Consider the following 22,761-nt stretch of genomic DNA (forward strand, 5'->3'; position numbering starts at 1 on the left):
CAGCAAATGTAGTTTGGTTGGTGACATTTTTACTGAGGTACACAAGCAGATGAGATGAGTGTTCCTGCAGAGAATCCTCCCCCAGCTGTCACTCACCCTTCAAGTGAGATGAGGACAGGACATTTGATAAAGTTGGAGAGAAGACAGAGGGGAAATCCTGTTACAACTTCCAGCTATGCCTTTGGGGAAAGCACTATTCATTATTTCCTGATGCTTTTTAGTGTTTTCCATCGTGTCATTCACCTCTTTGTGGATAAATATTTCAGTGTATATCCACCAGTGGCTGTGTCTCCAGATACCAACTTTTCTTCTGGCAACTTGGGGAGAGGATTTTATGTCTTATTTAAGAAAAGCTCTCCCCCTCCCTGCTCCAGGTGTTTATGGGAGCACTTGGCTTTAGGGAACCTCAATAGTGCTTTCAGAGCGTGAGCTACTTTGTTGTGCCTATTTTTTATTATTTATAATCTCATCAAAGGATAGTTTATAATAAGGGGGGTAAAGTTCAACCCTCCGTGATTTAGGTAATTTACAGATTTATTCAGCATCACAGTAAATTGGATTGCTTCTGGCTTTCTTAGAAATTAGTGAGTTTGTAGATCAGAAAGTTTGCAGTTTGTTTCTCCAAGGGATATTACACACAAGTGTTAACCCTTGATGAAGCAAAGCATCTGTGATGGTAATTTCCTGGGAGCATTTTTCAGGAGGAAGCTTGTTATGCTCCAGTATTTGATTTATTTACAATTTAGCAGCTTTAGGTGCATGGTTTAAATTGCTACCAGTGTGTTATTATATATGCTATTGTTCCTTGTGCTTTATTCCCTTTGTGCCTGGAACGCAGAGTGGTGCAACAAGAGGTTGGAGGAAATTGGATACCAACCATGTCCATGTGGAGAAAAACATCTTGTGACTCTTCCTCTTTCCTCATAATTCTTCCCCATCTTCTCTCCTGTGATGGTCAGACACCCATCTGCTCCTTCTCCAGGCCTGTCCTGTGCTCCTCTGCACCTGGCCAAAGGATGTTTATATTCCAAAGTTATGGCATGAGATAGTCATGGAGCCTTTGGCCACAGCAAGGTGAAAATGTTTCTCCAGCCCATTAAAACCTTTTCCTGCTCTGTTGAACTTTGTGCTTATACTGCTGTGCTCTCTATAGGAGTGACAGGTGTCCTTTTCAGCATAAACATCCCTCAAAATGTTTTACAGAATCCTTGAGGATGTGTTGAGGAACAAATTAGAACAAGTTGTACATCTGTCCATGGGTTTCCTTTCCATAAGACTTGAACAAACAGCATCATATTCCAAAGCAGGGGAACATTTTCCCTTGAAGCTCTAAGGTATGACTTTAAGCAAAAAAATAATGGTGATATGTCCAGGAAAATCAAGACTTTACCAATACAAAATATGATCAAAAGAATACAAACACTACCAAATGCATTTGCCAGTGATGGGATTGGTGTGAGTAAAGTGAATTTCAGATCTTGTTATTTGCATGTGATGTCACTTAATGTTCAGGGATTTTGGCAGTAAATTAAGCTGCAGGCAGAAATTCATGTGAATGGAAATCTGGCCATGGTAGCCTTGCAGCAACTCTGAAAAGTGAAGTTTTTCAATAATGCTTTCCTCATGAGCATTTTAAACCAAAGAGGTTTTGTCCATGAATTTTAAAGTTTCATTGAAGGACAGCCATATACTTAATACACTTGGTCTGGCTGAGATGGGTAATAATCATCTTTAAATCCATAAGTGGTTGAAATGTCAAGTTTATGGCTAATATGGACTGCAAGAGTTTTCTGTCAAGTGTTAATGATAAAGCCACTGCCTGTAAAAACTACAAAAGGACATTGCCTCTTTAACAGGGACTACTGTTTGTGCTCCATGGAGCTTTGCAGTATTAGTAAAGCAGCATGAAAGAGTTGATTTTCATTTTATGTTGTGCTTGTGAGGCATTAACATGATGTTCTAACACTTGTAAATGAATACAGCTCTTGCCTAATCTGTCATTTTAATGCCTTATAGATTTTATTTCACTCTGTGTTGTACCAGATTCTCAATAATAATAATCAACTGCTTTGTTGTTCTCTTGCAGAAATTAAATTTCTGTAGTGAGTGTGCAACTAATAAAAGATGTTGCTTGAGGAAACAAAAAATAAATATGATGAATCATAAAAGTTGTATGTAGGGGGTTGCTCATATATGAAAGACAATTACTGAAGCAGTGGTAAATTCATCTGATTCTCATATTGTCAACAGCTTAATAACTCTCACAAAGGGTTTGCTGGAGCAGCTTTGTTGGTGTTGCTGTGTGTAATCAGCTCTGTGACCCCCGTGGACACTGATGTGTGGGGGAGCCTGGTACAGGTGTATATTTAGTGCCTTAAAAGGGTTCTGACATTACCCTGCTGTGCTCTTGCTGAACCTGAGAAAGTGCTGCTACACCAGCTCTGCCACCTGTGTGAGGCCAGCCTTTTGTCCCCAGGGGATGGCCAGGAGCTGGGACAGAGGAGCTGGCCTCGGTGTGTTGGTCAGACTGACCCTCAGAGAGTGAGGGGAACCTTGTGTGCCACAAGTGTCTGACACACAGCCCTACCTGGATAAATACAAGCTCTAAACGTGGCTTCTGAGAATACTGAATCCAGGTTAGGCTTTGGCTTCACTCCTGGGAAAGCACAGAGAAAGAAAATAGGAGAGAAATTTTGTACAGACTCCTATCTCTGAGATGCTCCTTTTGGGCTCTCTTGGGGTCTGCTTACTCTTTAGGCAGTGTGGTTCAGTACAAAACAGTTTGAGACTGTAGGTGGGTGTATGGGCCAGGTTTGGGAATAAACCAGCTGCAATGTCAGGTACAACTGGCTGATACCAACTGACTTCTTCTTGGGGCATTACAAGCACAGGTGAGTGGTAACCAGTTCTATCAGTTCACCTTTTAAACCCCTTCTTTCTTAAGGGAGGTGGCTGTGCCCAGGGAACCAGGCTTTTATTAACCTGTGTGATGTGTCTGTAAAAGCAGAACTTACTGTTCAGTGTTGTCTGCTCTCAGTGCACCCTCCTCTCTTGGCTTCTACTGCTAATTTTCCCTTCCAGTAGTTAGGGTGTTATAATTCCTTCTGTTTGATGAAGTACATGCAAAAGGATACAAACAATCTTTTATAGGAGAGCAGGGGAGTTGATAAGGATGTTTAAAGCTCAATTCCTAAAACTGTTTTGCATCCAACCATTCCCATTAGACATCAGAATGAAATAACAAAAGTTCCCAAACAGCTCAGTTTCATTTTAGTAGGAACCACAGGATACTCAGCAGTTTTTGAAACTGTTCCTTTTTTTTCCCCAAAAGGAACTTAAGCTCCCCTAAATAACCAGCTACAGCTGAGGAGACTGGAGTATTAGCTTTGGTTTCAGCTGTGATCCTGCAGCAAGGAGGGCATTAGGCAGAGAATCATTTCAAGAGGGTTTATATTGCTATTGCCAATTTCTTATTTGGCCCTGAATCCAGAGCTGGTGACAAGGACGGGGTTGTGCAGGGACTGAACTTCTCCTGTCCTCCAACACAGAGTGTGGACCTGGAAGAAAAACTGGACGCAATCTTCTCTCATGGAAAAGTCTCTATTTAGTGATGATGTTAAATTTGGATACAAGCAGGGAAATAGAGGAGTATCTTTTTTTTTTTTTTTTTTTTTTTTTTTTTTTTTTTTTTTTTGTTCAGTGCTAATTGGCTTTTGATGGCCTTACTTTTACTTGTTTATGTTGGCACAGACCTACTGCTCCCTGTGGGGTTGCCTGCCAAAGGCCAGGTGAAGGTGAGAGCACCTGTAGGAAGAACCCGGATGGAAAAAAACTGTTGGAAAACACACCTGCTTCATAAAATCAGGTAATTCAGGCACCCTTAAATCCAACATCTGGCCTAAAGCAGGCTCATCCATTAGACCAGACCAGCTTGCTCAGAGGTTTTGTCCAGTGGGGTCTTGAAGCTCCAAGGCTTAGCCTGCACCACCTCTTCCAATGCCAGGATTGAAATGCCTTGGGCCCCTAATGGAAACTCTCATATTGGCTTTTTGGATGGGTTTGGCTGAAACAGTAGCTCTAAAATCAGGTGCTGGCTCTTGAGACAGGGCTCTGGGAGCCAGCAACTCCCATGTTTTCATCTGAGCTTTGCCTTGAACTTGCTGAGTGCCTTCCAGCAAGTCACTGTTACCCCTCTGTCTCAATTTCTCCAGTTATAAAATGGGAATAATAATCCTTACCTACCCTACAGGGTGTTGTGAGGATTAATTAGTTGTTGGTACAGCATGTGAAAGATGTAAATAGCCATATAAATGCTGGATATTATCTTTATAATGAGAGCCACACAGCACTGGAAGACAAGGAATGGTCTCCAAATAGGCTGCATGTGCCATTATGGCCCCCCCCAAGAGCAGCTTCTGGGGTTTGTTTGAAACACCAGCAGGCACCAGGCTTCCAAATCCATAGTTTGATGCTCTGCTGTAGCATTCAGCATTTCTTTTTCTCTTGCCATTTATTTTTTTTTATAGTCAGTGCAAGTTAGAACAACAGTCCCAGGTAAACATATGTAGTGGTCCTGCTTGAATAAGCACTTGCTTTTATGTTGTTTACATTGAATGTATAAGGATCATTAGGAGGACAAGGTGACACAGTCAGTTATTGTAATGGCCTCCAGGCACTTCACCACTGACACCTGGCTTTGAATTACAATTGGAGACGACCCAAATTGTTGTAAAAGTGTGCAGTCTGTCCTCCTGGAACTCAGATTCACCATTCAGATGTCTGCTATAGTAGTCCACACTTTGACAACACTTTATTGAATTATATTGTGTAATGTAGGAAATAATCTCAACCCCCCCCACCCTAAACCAACCCCATGAGGAAGACTTGTCAGAGTTGATGTGACACCAGTCACTGGTGCCACCAGCCAGGGCTGTGCTGGGTGATCTCAGCAAGTCCAGGAGTGAAGCACCATCACTGGGAATGTTAAAATGCCCACCCAAGAGTAAAAATTCTGCCTTTATAACTCTTTGTACAAAGTAAGACTCTCACCATTGTCATCGAAGTCACTGGGTCAGATCTGATTTCTTTTTTTCCCCCTGTATGAAATGAGAAAAAAAAAATGCTGTTCATAGATTTCTGTTTAATCGTGTTTGCCAGACAAAGTAGAATTTTCACAGCACAGGTTCTATAGCTCGAGAGTCCTATTCACTCAGCATTTATTTTATAGGTCTTTTATCCACCCTTTTTGGCTTAAAAAAAAAAAGGAAAAACAGGGAATTTACCCACTTAAAATAAGCTTTGCACCAAAACTGTCTGCTGGGGATTTTTTGTAGTGTTAATGAAATCTCAAGAAGACATTAATAATGATCTTCAGGCACAGAACTCATAAAATTAATATTAACAGCTAAAAAAGGAGATGTATTTCCCACTCCATCAGAAAATATATACACTTCCCTTTCCATAAATATGGGTTCTTTCAGGTAATATTTTACAGTGACATGGGATCCAGTTGTAGGAGCCTGGGTATGGGAGGTGAAGCTGATGCTGCTTTCAAAGCTGGGTTTGGCTGTGGCTCTGGGCCACTCACTCCCCTCCCCTCCCTTCCCCTCAGAATTCCCTGTGCTTGGACATTTTTGTGCACAGAACACCAGGCAGGTGCTGTGAGGTGTTGAGATGGTTATTCCTGTAAAGGTTCTGGAGGAGGAGCAGTTGGATTCCTGTGGAACAGCAGGTGAAGTTTTGTCTAGGTAAGAGTTATTTGTACAAGTGTGCAATGCCTGGATGCCTGCACAACTAGCCGGGGCACTTTGAAGATGTTGGTTTTCCATAGATTTTACAATTTTCTTTTATTCAGCTATAGAATAACAGGGAAATGCAGAGTAAGTCCAGCCCTGCTTTGAAATTCCCAGTGTGGAACTGTTTTATGCAAGCTCAAAGTCAAGACTTAAAATACTTTTTCTTGTTTAGCTAATTATCTAAGTAGATTTTAATGTGCATATTCCCTCTGACAAGTATCTATGCACTTCAGAGTCACAACCCAACCCAGATGGTGTGGAGCTGTGAGGTCACTTTGTCAGGAAATGTTCCTGCCAGTGACAACCCATCCATGTACAGCTCACATAGCCAGGGAATACAGTACTGGAAGGTTTAAAAGGGTTGCTGAGAAAAACAAATACAGAGAGGTTTTTTCCAGCTCACCCAAAGCTGGGCTGGAAGTCCTTGTCTAGTTAATACAAAATCTAGTTAATCTAGTTAATACAAAAAATCTTCTAGGGAAAGGAAGGTTGCTGTGGGGGTGCTGATAAATCTGTGTCTGATAAAATGTGATTTATTTTAGCATTATTTATTTTGCTCTTATATATGCTTTCTAGCCACATAAATGTCCAGTGTTTTTAATTTAGCTAAGTTGTTAGCAGGGGTATCTTGTGGCAGGAAGTCCTGTAGTCTATTTCTTCACTGTAAAAAAAGAAAAAAGCCATGTTTTGAATTTGCTACTGTCTGATTGAATTAATTACATAATGAACTTCTTGAACTCAACAGGCTGAAAAGTTTATTTTTCTGCTGCTTTTAGGTGGCTTTGCCATGACTTAGGTACACAGGAGAATTAATACCCAGTCAGGGCTCAGCTTTCTGTGGTTCAGGAGAAGCAGACAGCACAGAGATCATGTTATCCTTCTGCTGCTATTCCTGTCTTCAAGCACTTTGGCATTCCTATGAAAAAGTTGAGTTTTGCAGCATTTGGAGTTTGTATTTAAAAAGAACCACCTTGCAAATGTGATTCTGGCTGGGGATTGTTATCTCGATGTGTTGCTAATTCCTGAATAATGATGTGGATGGGGAGTTCTGATGAAGGGTGTGGAGGAAGATGATTGAAGGCACTTGCAGGTGGAAGTCACAGATTCCTCTTGGATGGTGACAGTTTCCAAGCTCTGCATGGCAGATTTTTCTCTGGCCTAATATGTAGTTTATCATATTTCTCTCACTTTTTATGACTGATTTATCATTGCTTTGAGTTCTTTTTCTGAGAATGCTCCCAGCACCCAGCAATGAATAAATGCAAATGGTTATTTATGGTGTGTGGAAAATGACTCAGTATTTTCTTTAATTCATTACAGTGATGAGAGTATTTCTGGAGTGTACAAATGTTTTTTTCAAAACATTTTTTCAGGGTGTATAAACCATTCAGTTGGTCACTGAGTCTCTTTTAAAGGAGCATGGGCATCATTTTCAGTGGGACACATGGAACCTGCAGTGCATGTTACAGCTGGGTGAATTTGGGGTCTTGCATGGTTCTCTGCATGTTTTGAGGTTTTTACTTTTGTGGGGGACATGACCCAAAATTTAAAACAAAACTGATGGGAGGCATGCAAACCTCTGGTACTGGCATATCTATTGAAACTAGAAAGAAAAATGCTTCTTCAGACCCTTGTGAAGCAATATTGCTTAATTAACCCTACTTAAGCCCTACCTTGTGAAAAGGTTAATGGGATTTTTAATGACCTTGAGTGGTCAAGGCCCCAATTTTACATTTCTTCTGAAAGAAAATGGAAAATAGAACAAGAAAGCTGTTCAAACTTCTGTGAATTTGGTAAAAAAAATTGGTTTACAGCAACAGTTCAGGTCATTTCCTATTCCATTTGAAATGGTTTCCCCATTCCTTACCTCAGGTGTCAGGTGGGTGTGGTTGGGTGGAGATGCTCTGCAGAGAAAGAGCTGAACACAGAACCTGGGCAGAGATAGAGCATTATCCCTTCACCCTCACACAGTGTTTGGAGTACTACTGACAAGGGATCATGGCATTGATTAAAAAAAACAGGTTCTCCTATATAAGAATGCCCATAATTAATTTAGTTTTTGCTGTTTTCAATAAGCCACGTTGGGTAGTTTTCAGACATTTGCTTGCAAAGGCACTCGAGCTCCACTTTGACTGTGGGTGCACATTTCTGGGTGTTTTTACCAGGAAAGAGCAGAGATTGTGGAATATTCCATGAATTGGGAGAGCTGTGGTAGCATGGTGCTGTTTAGTCTTTGTAAGCCGGCCTCCAGAGGGTGATACAGATGTTCTGCCTGGTAGAAAACATACACACATACTAATGAGTGCATTGTAAGAGTTAATTAATGAGAGAGATATTGCTTGTGAACAGTCAATACAGCAATGCATTCATCCAGAGGGTCAGGAATGTGCTTTCTTTGAATTTATCTAACATGGTATGGAGCAAAGCACTTGGGGCGCTGCAGATGAAGCTATTAATTGCATTAAAAACTGGCCATAATTAGGTTTGGAATGTAACTGTAATCTCTGGGATCAATGGTTCCTGACACCTGTCAAGTAGCAGGAGGGTAAAACCTTTTATAACCCTGATGAACACGTGCATGTGTCACATCCTTATCACACAGAGCAGTGAACTTTAAAGGTTGGAGGGTGGAATGAGCTGCTGTTAAATCCAAACTCCCTCAGAGTGGTGTGATTGTCTGGCATTCCTCTGAAACCAGGGAACCTGAGTTTGGCATTGTGCTCCACATACCTGCACATCCACAATTCCTGTGAAATATGTGTATGCTGCCTCTATACAGGGAGACCTGTGACCCAAGACTTGATTAAATCAAAAGGAGCATTTAAAAATTGCTGAACTTAAACCGTGTGTCACTTCCATCTAATTTGTGGGAAGCTGTTAAATAAGTCTTCCTGTCTCCCCCAAAAACACCCCAAGGATCAGTTCTGTAATGCCCTGTTCTGTATAAACACGTATAAATGTTTAAAAAGTAAAGAATACTAATCAAGAGACGGAAGACACGCACTGCTTAATAAATCTTGCCTTCAATTTATTTGTCTAGTATTACAAAGGCAGAGGAGATATCAATTAATATAGGCAAAGAGGACCCATAATTTATAATTAACTGGCAAGTGGTTTGTAACAAACAGCAGCACTGAATCTAATAGCCAGTAGAAAAATAACTGGTGTTGATTTGTCCCTCGGCAAATTAATAGAGTGCTTATCAATGACAGGGTTACATAAAACTGCTAAATAAATAATCATCAGTGAGTTAGAGTGAAGCAGATCTTTAACAAGCTTAATCTGAACCTCTTGACATCTGCAGACTATGAAGAGATTAAATGCTAAGAAAGAGAAGATGCACTATGCACATCATAAGCGTGCTCAGGAGCTGGGTGACATCGTGTTCTTGGGTAATGGGAAACAAGGAAACATTTTTATTGCAAAATTACAGTGAAAAATGCTTTTTATTATAATTAGACTGAAAATTATAAAAGGTATATCAAAGAAAGGCTGAATGGGAATTAAATAGATGAGAATGGCACTACATATCTAAGCAGTGAAAACACATCAGTGGAGCCAGCTTTGATATATTTTTGGCTCAAGGTTTTTTCTTGGTTTTATTACTCACCTTTGTCCACTTCTGGTTTCTGTGTCACTTTTGCTGGTACTCCCTGGTAGTTCACTTAAATCATAACAACAGCTGAGCAGTGCACCTGATTTTCAGAATGAGTCTTATTTATGAGACTGGATATATAAATGTATATTTGGTGTAATTTTTAGACATGGCTTTACTTTTGCAAAGGCTTTTTGAGCTGTAAGTCCATGTAACCAAGTCTTTCCAGCCCTTGCTTAATGATAACAGGAGTTAGTTTTGTCCTGGAAAGCTCAGAAGACCCAGCTTGAGCCATGCTGGGAAGTTTTAAAAGGCTTTGTCTCCAGGTGGAGATGTAAGGAATATTCTGCAGGAGCAAGGAGAGAGCTGGGGCTGTTTCCCATTGTGCTAGATGCTCAGGGACTGGAGATGGAATGCAGATCCCAGAGGGTCACCAGTAGCTCCTTGCAAGACTGCTGGTAATCTGTTCCTGGCTGTGTCCTTTGCAGATTTTTGGTATTAAGGAGGAAAGGGCTTTCCTCTAGAATCCATCTATGGATTAACTTATAGTGTGAATTCCCTGGGAATTAATTCCTTGTAATTTTCCCTCAAGGCCTCTCTCCTTTTTTCTGGTCCTGAGAAGAAAGGAATTTCCTGCAAGTGAGAGTGCTGTTTTTGGGGACAGAGAGGGAATAAAGCAAAGCTCATAACTTCATCAGAAAGCCTTGTTGGCACTTGCAGGATCCACATCTGGAGCAGAATCTGACCTGTGGTGAAGAGCTGCAGGTCCTCCTGCCTTTTCTTTTTTTTTTTTTTTTTTTTTTTTGGGGGTGTGTGTGAAAGCAGAGCTACCCTGATATGAGTGGGAATAACCTTCCCATCCTTCCCTTCCAGTCCTCTTATCCTGAAGGAGCAGAGGCACTCCTGGTGTATTCCTACACATTGGAGGAACTGTTTCACCAGAGGTAATGAGGCTGTGCAAGTACCAGAGATGAACCTGAATTACCTTGGGTGGTGTTATGAATAGGAGGCTAATTCCATGTTTTTCTATCTTTGTGCTCAGGTGGGATTTTTTTTGAGGAAGGTGATGGTATTCACTTGAATTCAGTTGTGGATTTTCCCTGACCTCACTATCATTGCTGGCAAAGAATTTCATTAGCAAAAGAAATGTTGTCTTTATATCCAGCTCCTCTTTTGCCCCTTTTCTAGACTCTTGTCCCTGTAGAGGCTGGGAAGGAGAATTCTTAGGACCCACGTGCATCAAAGTGAATTTTTTCCTCATGGGTGGCAGTGGGAGCTGCAGTCATGAGAGAGAAACCTCATACAAATAATGCTGGGCTGGGTTATTTTTGTGTTGCTTTCCCAGTTTTTATTCAGAGACTGAATCACCACTTGAAAAGAACAGAGTAGAGCCTTTTTTTTTTCTTTTTTTTTTTTTTTTTTTTTTTTTTTTTTGTTTTTTGTTTTTTTTTTTTTTTTTTTCTTTAAATTAAGCCTTTCTCTGGTGGACCAATGCTGTCTAGTACTATGCTGCAATAATTGATCAATATTTTGGTGTATCAATGGGGTTTTGGTATGCTTTGGTTTTGGGTTTTTTGTTTGTTTGGCTATTTTTTTTGTTTTGCTTTAATAAAGAGAACGTGGTAGCCTCATGCACTGCTGTCACCACATTGGCAGGATGGCCATGTCTGAGGTGCTATCAGGGAGGTTACAGGGCATTCATCAAAATCAAGCTGATGCAAGCATGAATACTCCCCAGAATGAGACCTTTTTACTGAAAAAATGCTGAAGGCTGAAAAGGGGCTAATTTATTTAAATTATCTGTATACATGTCAAGCCCCATAGTTTCCAGAGGAAGCTGACAATTGTAAAAGAGAGCTTTTCTTAAATTTAACAACAAAAACCTAAGAGGGGAAGTTATCCCAAGAAAGCCTGAGCAACTGAGCTGATAATCATCTGTAGTGATGCAGATGTACAAAAATACAGTTTTCTGCTAGTAAGCTTTTAAATGTCAGTAAATGGCAGTTTAGTAGATCATTTGCTAATAATGATTACATTTCTCATTAAAATGTTTCCTTCATTATTCTTCAGGTAGAAATGTGTAATTCAACGATTGTTACATCAATTATACTTAAAAAGCTCATTAAAATACTGAAATATTATCTCTCGTAGCCAGAGTACTTTAAGAGTACAGTACTAATTACAAACGGAATAAACTCTTGTAATATCACCATTTGAATTGATGCCTTATAAATTCTTAATGCAAAGCTAACATATAAAGTGTAAATCAAATATATAGATCCAATAAAACAAAACCTTTTTAATCTTGTTTTACCTTCAAAAGGATTCTGATTATTGTGATTAAATAATGCATGATATAATAAAGATCTAGAATGTGTGATTATTTCATTGGCAATTGAATATTGGTGCTTTTTATTTATGCAAGCAATTTATCACAGACAATATGCATCAAGCATTAAAATATTGATACAATTATACCTATCCTGCTGAACCAATAAAAAACCCCTGTGACATGGCTCTCTGCTGATGATACAAGGATGGTTTGAAATCCTTGTTAAATTTTAATATTCTGATATGCTGGGTTATGCTAATTCTGCTATGGAATAATATCTCCTGTTTCCCTTTTCTTTCTGTGGGGTTTACAAATGCAGCTTCACTTGGCGTGGCAGGCTCTGCTTGCAGCTCTGCTGGTCACTCCTAGGAAGGCACAGCAAAAGGCAGCTTTGAATTTCACTTTCAGAGTTATTCTTTTGCTGGGAATACAACTCTGCAATATTAATTTAGCTGCTGCCATCATATCCTGTTGTTGTTTCTCAAGTTTTGCAAAGGCTTCTGGCCCAAGTCAGGGATAACTTTCTGGAGTGGTTGGGTTTAACAGGACTGGTTCCAAAGCAGATGCACTCAGGAGTTTCATCCCAGTTTCTTAAGGCTGGCAGCATGGTGTCAAGGTAAAATAGAAAAGGAACAATCAGCTCCTTTTGGTCAGAACAGCAACTCTACCAGAGGTGAATCCTGAAATTGGGCAGAATTTCCATATCTTTAATCTTATAAACCTGGCTATGTTCTAAAGCAGCTAAAATACTTAATAGGCTGGCAATTATTTTGCCACTTTTATGCTGAGGTGCTGGGGACTACCTTAGACTCTGAGCTTGTGAAAGCAGATGTGTGTTTGGCAGCCCACAAGCAGCACTGGGTGCCCACCTCCACCTGCTGTTTCAGCCAGGCCAGTGGTCATGGAAGGATCTGTATTTCCCTGAACAGAACAACTCTGCAGAAATTTGTACAAGATTAACCTATCCCACCACTCCTGGACTCAAATCAGTTTTTGAGGGGCATCTTGAATGCGTGACGCATTTTACAGCATCAAGAAAATGAGGTGGCCTAAACCAAATACTTGTCTGTGCTGGCTTTCCAAAATGGCCTTTGAATATTCACTGTGCTTCCAAGTGAGGAAAAAGAATTGGAAAACTCTGAATAAACAGTGATCAAGGTCAAAACCCACCCCCAAAACATGAGGATTGAATAACTCTGGGTGGAAGTCAGCCCTTTGCTGAGGGCCAGCTTTGAAAATGCTCAGAATTTTCAGACACCTGATAAAATTATAAAAACAGAATTTGTGTCTGATTCACAAAATTGATGAGAACAACCTGCAAAGTGTCAAACACTCATCTCTGTGCTTGCTGAAGGAAGAGAGCATTTAGTGACTTGCAGGAAGAGAAATTTTCTTTTTCCGTAACTCACCGTGAACTTCAGTTAGGATTTTATACTATTGGATGAGAAAATTTTTCTTTTCTTTTTGCTGGATGTGCTTATTTTTCCTCAGACACTGCCTGATCATCACAAATGTCTCTACTCTGTTGTATTTGTGAGCTCCTGTTAAGCTCAAATTAAAATCAAGCTCTCAGAAAAAACAGTGACCAAAGGCTAGTATTTCAAGGCATCTGCTGAGTTCAGACAAATATAACCACAAATGGGTTAAGGAGAAAGTTTTAGCACTACTTAAACTCTAAAACTAAAAGCTTTCATTGAATAAATAATGGAGGGAGGGAAAGAGTTGGTTAATTAAGTAGTTGGCTTGCTAATTGATTTTTTTAAAAAGGCAGTAATTTGCAGGCATGTGCTGGTGTTGGCTGTGCATTCCCCTCTGCCTCGCCCCCAGCCCAGAGGCAGGGGCTGTGCAGGGATCACATAATCACAGTGCTGTCACTGCTCTGACTGAGCCTGAGCATCCCCTGCTTCTACCCACTTGCAGTTTGCCAGCACTTTAAAGCCATTACTACTTGTGCATATTTGCCTTGTGTGTGGACACTCCTAAGAGCAAAAAAGTCCCCAGGAGAAAAGCATCCAAATTTTTCTGTGTTGGCAGATGAGAGTATTTTCATCCCTAGGTTCATAAAACATGCCTTGTTCAAAATTCTTTGGCTTCGTGGTCTGAGTTGTCTCTATGCTGAGGTTAATTGAGAAAAAGGACTTAAGATGTAGCTTGGAATCATTTGCTTTAAAGAAATAAAAATTCTTGGGGCTTATTAGCCCTGAAAAATGTATTAATGGTTTACCTGTTCCAGCAGCAGCCTGCACTGCAAATGTGCCCCTTAGAATACAGACACTTTTTCTCTATAAAAGTAGCTGATTTAGTCAGAAAGGTGACAGTTAAGGCTCGTTGCAGGGGAAATTTTTGCATCTTTGCAGAGTGACTTTTTTTTTGCTGTACTTTACCACAGTGGCTGTCCATCACAGTTGTTATGTATGCAGGCTGAGTGAGCCCGCGGGGGATCCTAGTTATTTACACTCTTTTTCAAGCTTCGAAGCTGTTATAATCATTCGCTGTCAACTTTGTGCTGACACTGAATTTTACTTTGTGTTTTTTATGCTCGGTTTGGGTCTAAAATACTGGCATCCATACCCTACACTGTAATTCTATGGGTGACTGAGTTGACCAGCAATATACAGTATTACTAACAGAGCTTTAGAAACCTGCTGCATATGGAGATTTTGGGATTTGGTGATTGTGGACAGTAAACAAAGTCCCCAGGCTTTATGCTTTTATCCTAGTGGTGGCCCTCAGGAATAAACTGTGTACGGCGTTTCATCTCATTGCATTTTCATCTTTACAAAAATGTAAATATTATTTTCCTTTCCTCCAAAGCTGCAAAGTTAGAGCAGGAAAACTTTTTCATTGCATTTTTTATTTTCGTGCTGGCTTGTTTTCTCCAGGCCGGTGCTGTAAGAAATGCATATTTCCCTGTGATCATCATATGTTAACATGAGGCTGCAGAGAGGAGTGGAGCTGGTAATGGGCTAATACCTCAGCTCCAAATTGAAATAATGCCTTGTGTGAAACGTTGGGAATAAATTATCAGCCAAGAGTATGCATTGACAAATATATCGGGGTTTTAACACCCTTTTAGGTTTAGAAAGGCAAATTTGTACAGCTGTGCTTAAGTGTCTGTGGTCTGCAGTGCAGTGGGTGAACAAACCTCTTTCCTTGGTGAGCAGGCCCCTGAGCCTTGGATGGCATCCCAGGCTGGTTCCTGCACGTTGGAAGTGTGGGATTTCCATGCCCAGGTTCCCAGCTCCCATGTGACAGTCCAGGTGCTCGGGGGCCCAAAGGGAGCGATCGCACAACACGATCCGACCCTGTTCTAAACTGGACTTGAAATAAAACTGGTCAAGGAGCTTGTGTGCTTGGTCAATGTAATAAAGTAGACAAATAATTACTGAGCAAATCAAACACACTTACACTTCAGATGATTTTGAAATATTATCTATAATCGGGCACTTCTGTGCTAGGAGGAAAGGTTAATAAAGTAATTTAAAAAAGATTGTGTAGAGTATTACAGAAACAGAAGAGAACTGGTGATCATAATTGTTAATCTCCTGAAACACCAGTCCTCTACTGCACAAGGCATATATTTTAGTACAACTCCTTATTGTTCATTCCACTTACTATGATATTATACTGCTTAATTACCTTTTGTAAGAAATCTTATTTTACTCTTCTTTTTTTTCTTCTTTAATGACAGATAATGCTGATGGAAATATTTTAGAAGAAAATCTTATTTAAAGTCCTACCTGCTAATGATTGAGATTAAAGCAGTTGCAGTAGGTGGGTAGGTAGATCTTTGGAGACTGAATCACTGCAGAAGCAATGTTGTGAAATACCACAGAGAAGTTGGTAAATGCATCCTCCACCACCCTGTTTTATCAGTGCTGTGTGTGGATGGAGCCTGGCACGAAACATAAGGAAGTCTGAGGTTTTGGGTTTTGATGGTTGTGATTATTTCCTCTGAACCACATATCTAGTTTATGGTATTCAGATAAAAGATAGAACAGCATCCCTGAGTAGTCTGGCCCCTGGCTGGAGTAGTAGGAGAAGTAAGAAAAAAAGTAATATCCGTAATAATGAATATGATGGGAAATATTTATAACAGCGAATTTAGTGTGCATTTATTATGGTTTGGATTGAAGAAAGTCTCCTTCAGGCACACAGGACTTTGTGAGAGAGCACACACCTGTGTTCCATCTCCAGGGGGTACAATCCTGAGGATGCCTCAACAAATAATTTCCTGTAATGCATAATTTTGACTGCTAGTGATTAATGGTGAATAAGAATATGGTTGTTCCTTGCATCCTTTAAAAAAAACTTCACCTGAGTGGTTTGGTTCTGGTCAAGGCAGATTCTTTTTTGTCACTTGTAACACAAACATTTGAGTTTGTTGTTGGGTTTTGTCACCTGCACAATTCTATGTTAAAATTGGAATTTTCCTGTAACCTTCTGTAGGTATAAGATAGGGAAGAAAAGTGGATAATATCTAAAGGGGCTTTACATAACTAGGCCAGAGCACACAACAATGTGGCTCTTTTTTGCAAACAAGGATCCAAAATCTCATGCTGTGAATATCTGAGGTGCAATAGACCAAACAGGTTAGGAAAGTAATACAGTCATAGTGATTACCTTTATCTAGAAAAAATATTTCGGTCAGCAATGGTGAGCAATAAAGTAAAATGATCACCCACCTTTAGAATATCTGTTACAAAAACAATTCTCTAAAACAAGAACAGCTTAAAATATCCATTTGAACATAAAACATCAGTTCTGGAGTCATGCATGCATGGCTTTCCTATTTCCATGGGCTGTGGGGCTCTCAAAACAACTGACTTGCAGTGCAAGGCCTGGTTCCAGACCAAGAGGAAAAAATTACTGCAATTAAGGATGTATAAATAAAGAGAATACTATCCATCACACTGCTTAAAAAATAAATTTTTTTTGGTTTTGTACAAATCACTTATATCCTCCTTAAAAGAGATTTCTTTTTTTTTTTTTTTTTTTAATATAAATATAGTGAACGCGAAACACCATTAATCCAGTAGTAATATCATCTGATAGTAGTTAATCCCTTCTTAGGGATGGCTTTGCCTGGTCCTTTGGAATACAGAAATGTGCTTTCACTGTTAGGCATTTTGTTTAAGCATCAATCAGTTCTTAATGCTTAATTGTCTTTTTTTTTTTTTTTTTTCCCTGTCTATAAAAGACCACCAAGTAAAATGAATTCTGTCTTCAAAAGCATTTCCTTGGGAGTCTCATTACATTGTTTAGCTGGTGATTTTGTATTCCGAGGTTATGGATCAAGGGCAGTGCCATGCCTGTGGTTTGGACTTGGCTCTGTGCTGTGACAGGATGATGCAGATGTACCAGAAGATCCTAATCTGTCAGAGGAAGTCTATTAAGTTCAAGCCCCTAAGCTGTCTCAGCCAAATCAGTGATACCAAACTTACATTTGTTTTTGTGGTGACCATTCATTTTGGTCAAATGAAGAAATTGCTAGTGTGGGTTTTGTGGCTTCAGGGGTGAAATCTATGAATGTCACAGATCTTTTAGCCTCTCTGCTCTCTCTGAAACATTATTGAGGATGCTCTTGTATGGAGAAAAAAGAAAACAACCCAGGCTTTTTTATTGCAGCTGTTTATAAGTCACCTTGATCAGAAAAAGTTGGGGAAAAGAAGCATTAGCTTCTATAGAAATAATTCTTTTTGTGAATAATAGATAAGGATGAGAAAAAAGAGAGGCTGCCTGCAGGAAGAAAAAGCAGTTTTGAAATGGAATGAGTTTAAGCCCTGCTGTAGGGTGTGGACCTTGGCCTTGGTCTGGAATCCTGAGGGCCTGACTGGTTTTGAGGTCCCCTCAGCCCAGAAGATCAAACAGAAAAAGTATTTTATGTATTTTGTTGATGTAACAGATTCACCCACAGATCTTCAGAATCTGTGTAAATATCCACCATTATACATCAAGATAGTGAACATAGAACTTCATGTGCTGTTTTAGCCAGAGAATAAAAATATAGGACAGGCATTTTTGGTGAGGTAAGAACCAATTGCTCATTTTGCAGTCTTTTTCAGCTCCAAGACATTTTCTTCTTGATGATATTTGATATTATATTTTCCTAATCTCTCTATTGCCAGGTTCTAAGGTAAAAAATTCTGTCCCTGTTGAAGTTAGTTTTTGGCCACATTCTTCAGTGGGATCAAGTTTCCATCCTGTGTGTGACACTTGGATAATTTTTTAATTTGTGCTGTTTTCCTTCTAGATGGGGCTATTGAGAAAACCTCAATCAAGGTCGTTGTGAAGGGTGTGGAAGAGGGAATGGGAATGAGGTGTTTATAAAACCTGAGTTTGATTAGGCACTGCTGCACTGCAGCTTCATTAGCTCTGTTCTCTCCTGTACGGTTCAATTTCTCCCCACGTGGGACTCTTATTTAGAAGTTTATGTGACTTTCCACTCCTCACTCCCTCTGCCCCTGCTCCTGTTTTCTCCCCCTCCCTGTTTGCCAGCTACTCTGCTTAGGACAGCTAATTCTTCAGGAGGGCCTGTTTCCTCAGGAATGTGAAACAGCACTCAAAGTCCTGGGCTAATTCACCAGTGCCACAACCAGCACTAACATCTGGATGCAAAATGTGTGAATGGAAAGCTCCTGCAAGAGGGATTAGAGAACAGATAGAGGGTGGGAAAGCCCCAAAGAACTCAGTCATTTCTAAAATGTACTCAGTGTTTAAACTAACAGGTTTTGTGCTTAGGAAAATACAGTGGAACGTGAATCTAATTAATGCATTTGCTTTATTATGGTAAGATAATATTATTTTATATATTTCCTATACTAAATTATTTCAGAATGTGACACATGTTAAAAAAAATCACTTTTTATTTACCTTTATGTAAAAATGGCAGAAGGAGTCATTTCTAGGTCTCCCAAAATGAATCACTGACTGTGACAAATAGTAATTAGGAGATGTTTTCTATGAAAGAAAACAATGATTGCAAAGATATAGTTAGGTCCATTTCCTTTCAAAAAAGTAGCATTGTAAGGAGAAAAAAAATTGGCTAATTTCTAGAAAGTGCTGAATTTTTAAAAACATTTATTTAAAAGGTAACCTTATAAAACTTTATTTATGTGACTCTTCCTTTGTTTTCAAGACTGTTTTTAAGACTGATAATGGGCAATGCTAGACCCAGCTGGGTAAAGTTCCCAAAGATATTGGTCCGTCAGTGCTTATCCTGCTCTGGGTTGTACTTCTGGAACCAGCTCAGGAGTAGTTTAAAGCTATTTAATGGGAAGCCAGCTGCTGCAGTGTAACCTTATCAATACCCCTTGGAGATGGCTGGGATGGCTCTGGATCCTGAGCAGCTGCAGAAAGGAAAAGGAGCTGATTTGTTGCTCCATGGGCTGATATGGCTTAGGTGGAGTTGATGTCCCATCCCTCAGCCCATGGCATTTACAGTGAGGAAACATCAGGTGTGAGGAGGATTCTGCTGTCAGAGGGGGTGTTCTGGTGTGTGGCAGGGGGAATTAGGAAATAGAATTCAGCTAAGTGAAAGAACGAGACATCAAACCTGCAGCACATCCATGTTGCTGTCTTAGCTTTGGGAAAAAAGTAAGTGTGCTCAAAACATGGTGAGCAAAAAGCTAGTGAGAAATCTCTAATATTACACATAAAGGTGTTTTAACTAACTTGGAGACAAAAATAAATTGAAAGAAAGCAAAAAACTGCCAAAAAAATTTTACCATTTCAGATTCCAGTAGATAGGACTGATCCCTCATCTTTAGTCTTGGCAGTCACTTGGAGTGGTGGTCAGTCATTCATGCATGTTCTGGAACCAAAGGTGCTGATGTTCTGCTTTGGACTCCACGTGGAGGAATCTGAGGGGTGTGTCACCCTGACCAGGCTACCCTGGAGGAAGCAGGATCTTGTTATCTGAGAGGTGCTGTGGGTGCTTTGTGCACCCCTTAAACCCCTCATGAACCAACACACCAAACGAGTTCCCCAGGCTGTCTCCTGCCAGCCAGAACCCCCTGTAATATTGCTCCTGCACACTGAAAGCAAATAGTTTGTTTTAAAGGGCCCTGTGTATGTGTACAGAAGTGATGTGAATAATTGTGAAGGTGCAGCAATATCGGGTGTTGTGGCACTGGAACAAGGAAACCTGCCCGATGCAGTGATACCAAATGTGCTTCAGAGGATGGGCATCAGTCACACGAGTGTGTGGTGGAGCTCTTCAATCAGCTGTGACTTATTTCAAGGCAGTCTTTTCTGTCAGAATCCCCCCAGCTAAAAAAAATAAAATGAAAAGCCAAGCATCAACCTCGCATTTCAAATATGAAATGGAAACAAACCCAATTTACAATTCAGGAGATGAAAATTATTCTCTTCTGCCATAATTCAATTCACGTTTGGTTTATTTGAGAATTCATGTGTTATAACCCTTCTTGCTCACACTTCTGAGCGCCTTAGTTTGTTGTAGCTACTAAGGCTGAGTTTTATTCTTTTTTTATTGTTATTATTTTTATTCCTTCTGGGTTTACATTGCAAGAGGAGGCCTCCCCCTCCTGACAGGACCTTCCACCTGAGGGCAGCACAGTCATCAGCTCTGACTAACTTAGAGTCAATCTTTGCCTCCAAATCCAGCTTCCTCTCAGCTCCAGCTCAGGTTTTGTTTTAATCCCCCCTTTACATTGTTTGCAATAATGAGAGATATGATCACTCTAACTTTTCAAACCTTTCAACTTCTCTTTACTGGGAGCTGCATCCCTTGCTTGGCGTCACAACACAGAGAAATTGGCTCTGTTATTCCCTTTGCCATTAAAGCCTGCGACATCTTTCTTTGTCTTACCTTGATGTGTTAATGTAGGAGTAGCAACTGCAGGATGAAGTGCCAGGAGGGTCTGCATATCGATATTAAAACACATCCTTTTACTTCCATGCCATGCCAAATGATGCCGGACCTTTTCTCCTACCGTTCTGAGATTTGTTCTCTCAAACGGGATGCTGACAGTGCAAGAGGTAACACCTTTCAGCAGGTAAAATATGTTGTTAGGGAAGGGATGTATGGCAGGGATGCTGACAACAATTAGCACATGCTCCTCATTAACAAGCGGAGTTTACAGCGGAGCGGGAATGGCAGGCTGCCATCAGCCTGGTAGTTACGGGGCAGTTTAATTTCTAACGAATGTGAGCACTGGATTAGGAACAATATTCAACAAAATGCTGCCTGCATTCTCTTATGGCTTTCATTACCAAATTGAAAATCTGTGTAGATTTCTGAAAATTACTTTTAAATGTAGCCAATCTCCTCGACTGCAAGGCTTGATTTGCTGGTGAGGGAGTCCTGCTGTGAGATTTTAATGAAAGATCATAGTGCCCCTCCAAGACCGTCAAAGAGCTATGGGCCCTAAAAGACCTGAAATAATCTGTTTTACTTTTAATGGCAGCCATTTTATATTCATTAAGATCAAAATGCAGTTTTGCAGGCAAATTGCAAAGCTGTTCCACTCACAGCTTGAGAACCTGGAGGCCCTACAGCTTTTTATCTTGTTCATAAGCAAATATGCAGTTAATATCTTTTAATATGCTTTGATGCTTGGTACCTTATGGGTACATTGTACTGGAGGTTAGAGAACTGCATGTTTCTTTGGCAGTGCTAGCAATGAACTAAAGCACCAGTCCTTTTATTTCCATAATGGCAGAAGAAATGAGTCTTTTTTTTTTTCTTTTTTTTACCTTTTTTTTACCTTTTTTTTTTTTTTTTTTTTTTTTTTTAATATGAGCTCCGCTCAAATAAATTGTAAAGCACCGTGTAGTATATGTTCAGGGTCTCATGGAAGGCACATTTTTTTCCCTGCATTCCATCTGTTGGTGGTTCTTATTATTTAAATTTATACGGCCACATTATTTAAATGTAAACAGCCAAATAAGATAGGATCAAATCATTGGCATCTGGGAACTGTGCTCTTATCCTCTTTGATTGTGAGGTTGTGTGCATTAATAATGGAGTTCTAAAGACTGTGATTCCACCTGATATACTGTATGACCTTAACAGTTGTGATTTTATCAGGGTTTCACTGTATGAGAAAATGAAGGTATTTTGCAGCTCATTCCTGGCAAGGTTAGTTTGCATTATCTCGTGTCCGGAGTAGTTCTGATTTGTCTGTGTACGGGTGTGTATTTTAAACCTAATTTTTGTTCCTGATTGCCGTGCTCCTGGTCGTGTTGCAATCCACATTCCCTGAGATTGTTTTCAGTGGGTGAACTCTGCTTGGACGCTTTTTGTGCCTTGGATTAATGGGGCGCTGGAGGGACGCGGTGCCACCGCCAGCCCTGTCACTTGTCACTGGTGGGCACAGTTCTGCTCCCAAGCAGTTGCCACACGCCAAGAACGGGGCAGTGGGGAAGGTGCTTAGGTTAACATCCTGTCTTAAGCATGGAAACACGCAGAAGTTTGCAATAAGCATTTTCTAAACCTTCCAGCCCCAGTAGAACTGAACTTTCCCTCTCTCTTTTCTGTTGTTATCCAGTAGAAGGTGCAAGAGTGTCATGCCCTGCTTTCCTCTCCCAGCCAAGAAGATCCACCAAAGATCACAGAAAGTTTTCAAGTCTGGTTCATTTAAGACAGGGCATCAGCCTCTTTATGGAGCTAATTCCAGTTTAAACAAAGACAAACCCGAAAGGTGCATTAAGGCAGCTCCAGGAGGGCCGGATCCCCATCCCTGCACCCTCCCGCCTGTGTGTGCCCCACGGACCTGTTCCCGTATTGGATGACATGTTTACAAGTTCCAACATCTCACTTTGTGCGACTGCAGAGCTTCCTCGGCGGGCCGAGAGCTTCCAGCCCTGTGTGTCTGGCAGAGATGGGGGAATTCGATAACCTTCCCTCTTCGGGTCTTAGGGCGAGCTGAATGCGTCTGGCCTGCCAAGGCACAATTTAATGGGCTTCTGAAAACACTCAAAAGGCAGACAGAAATGTGTGGATGGGCAGGCAGCCAGGCTGACCTGGGGGATGGGGCCGGGCTGATTTTAAGCAGGGTAAGGTCGTGAAGGAA

At 40.5% G+C, this 22,761-nt stretch overlaps 1 long non-coding RNA gene across 2 annotated transcripts in view; it reads left to right on the plus strand.

Moving 5' to 3' along the window:
- Positions 1-22,761, plus strand: part of LOC130251744 (uncharacterized) — a 434,188-nt gene that overhangs the window by 233,822 nt on the left and 177,605 nt on the right. Inside the window, exon 1 of one of the 2 annotated variants that reach the window (XR_008840219.1) lies at positions 3,820-3,865. The exons of the other annotated variant lie outside the window; for it this stretch is intronic. This is a non-coding gene — a long non-coding RNA (uncharacterized LOC130251744). Of the gene's footprint in view, positions 1-3,819; positions 3,866-22,761 lie in introns of those variants that run through there. 2 annotated transcript variants of the gene reach the window in all.

This window comes from Oenanthe melanoleuca, chromosome 3, assembly GCF_029582105.1.
Source record: "Oenanthe melanoleuca isolate GR-GAL-2019-014 chromosome 3, OMel1.0, whole genome shotgun sequence".
In the NCBI taxonomy this organism is placed as follows: Eukaryota; Metazoa; Chordata; class Aves; order Passeriformes; family Muscicapidae; genus Oenanthe; species Oenanthe melanoleuca.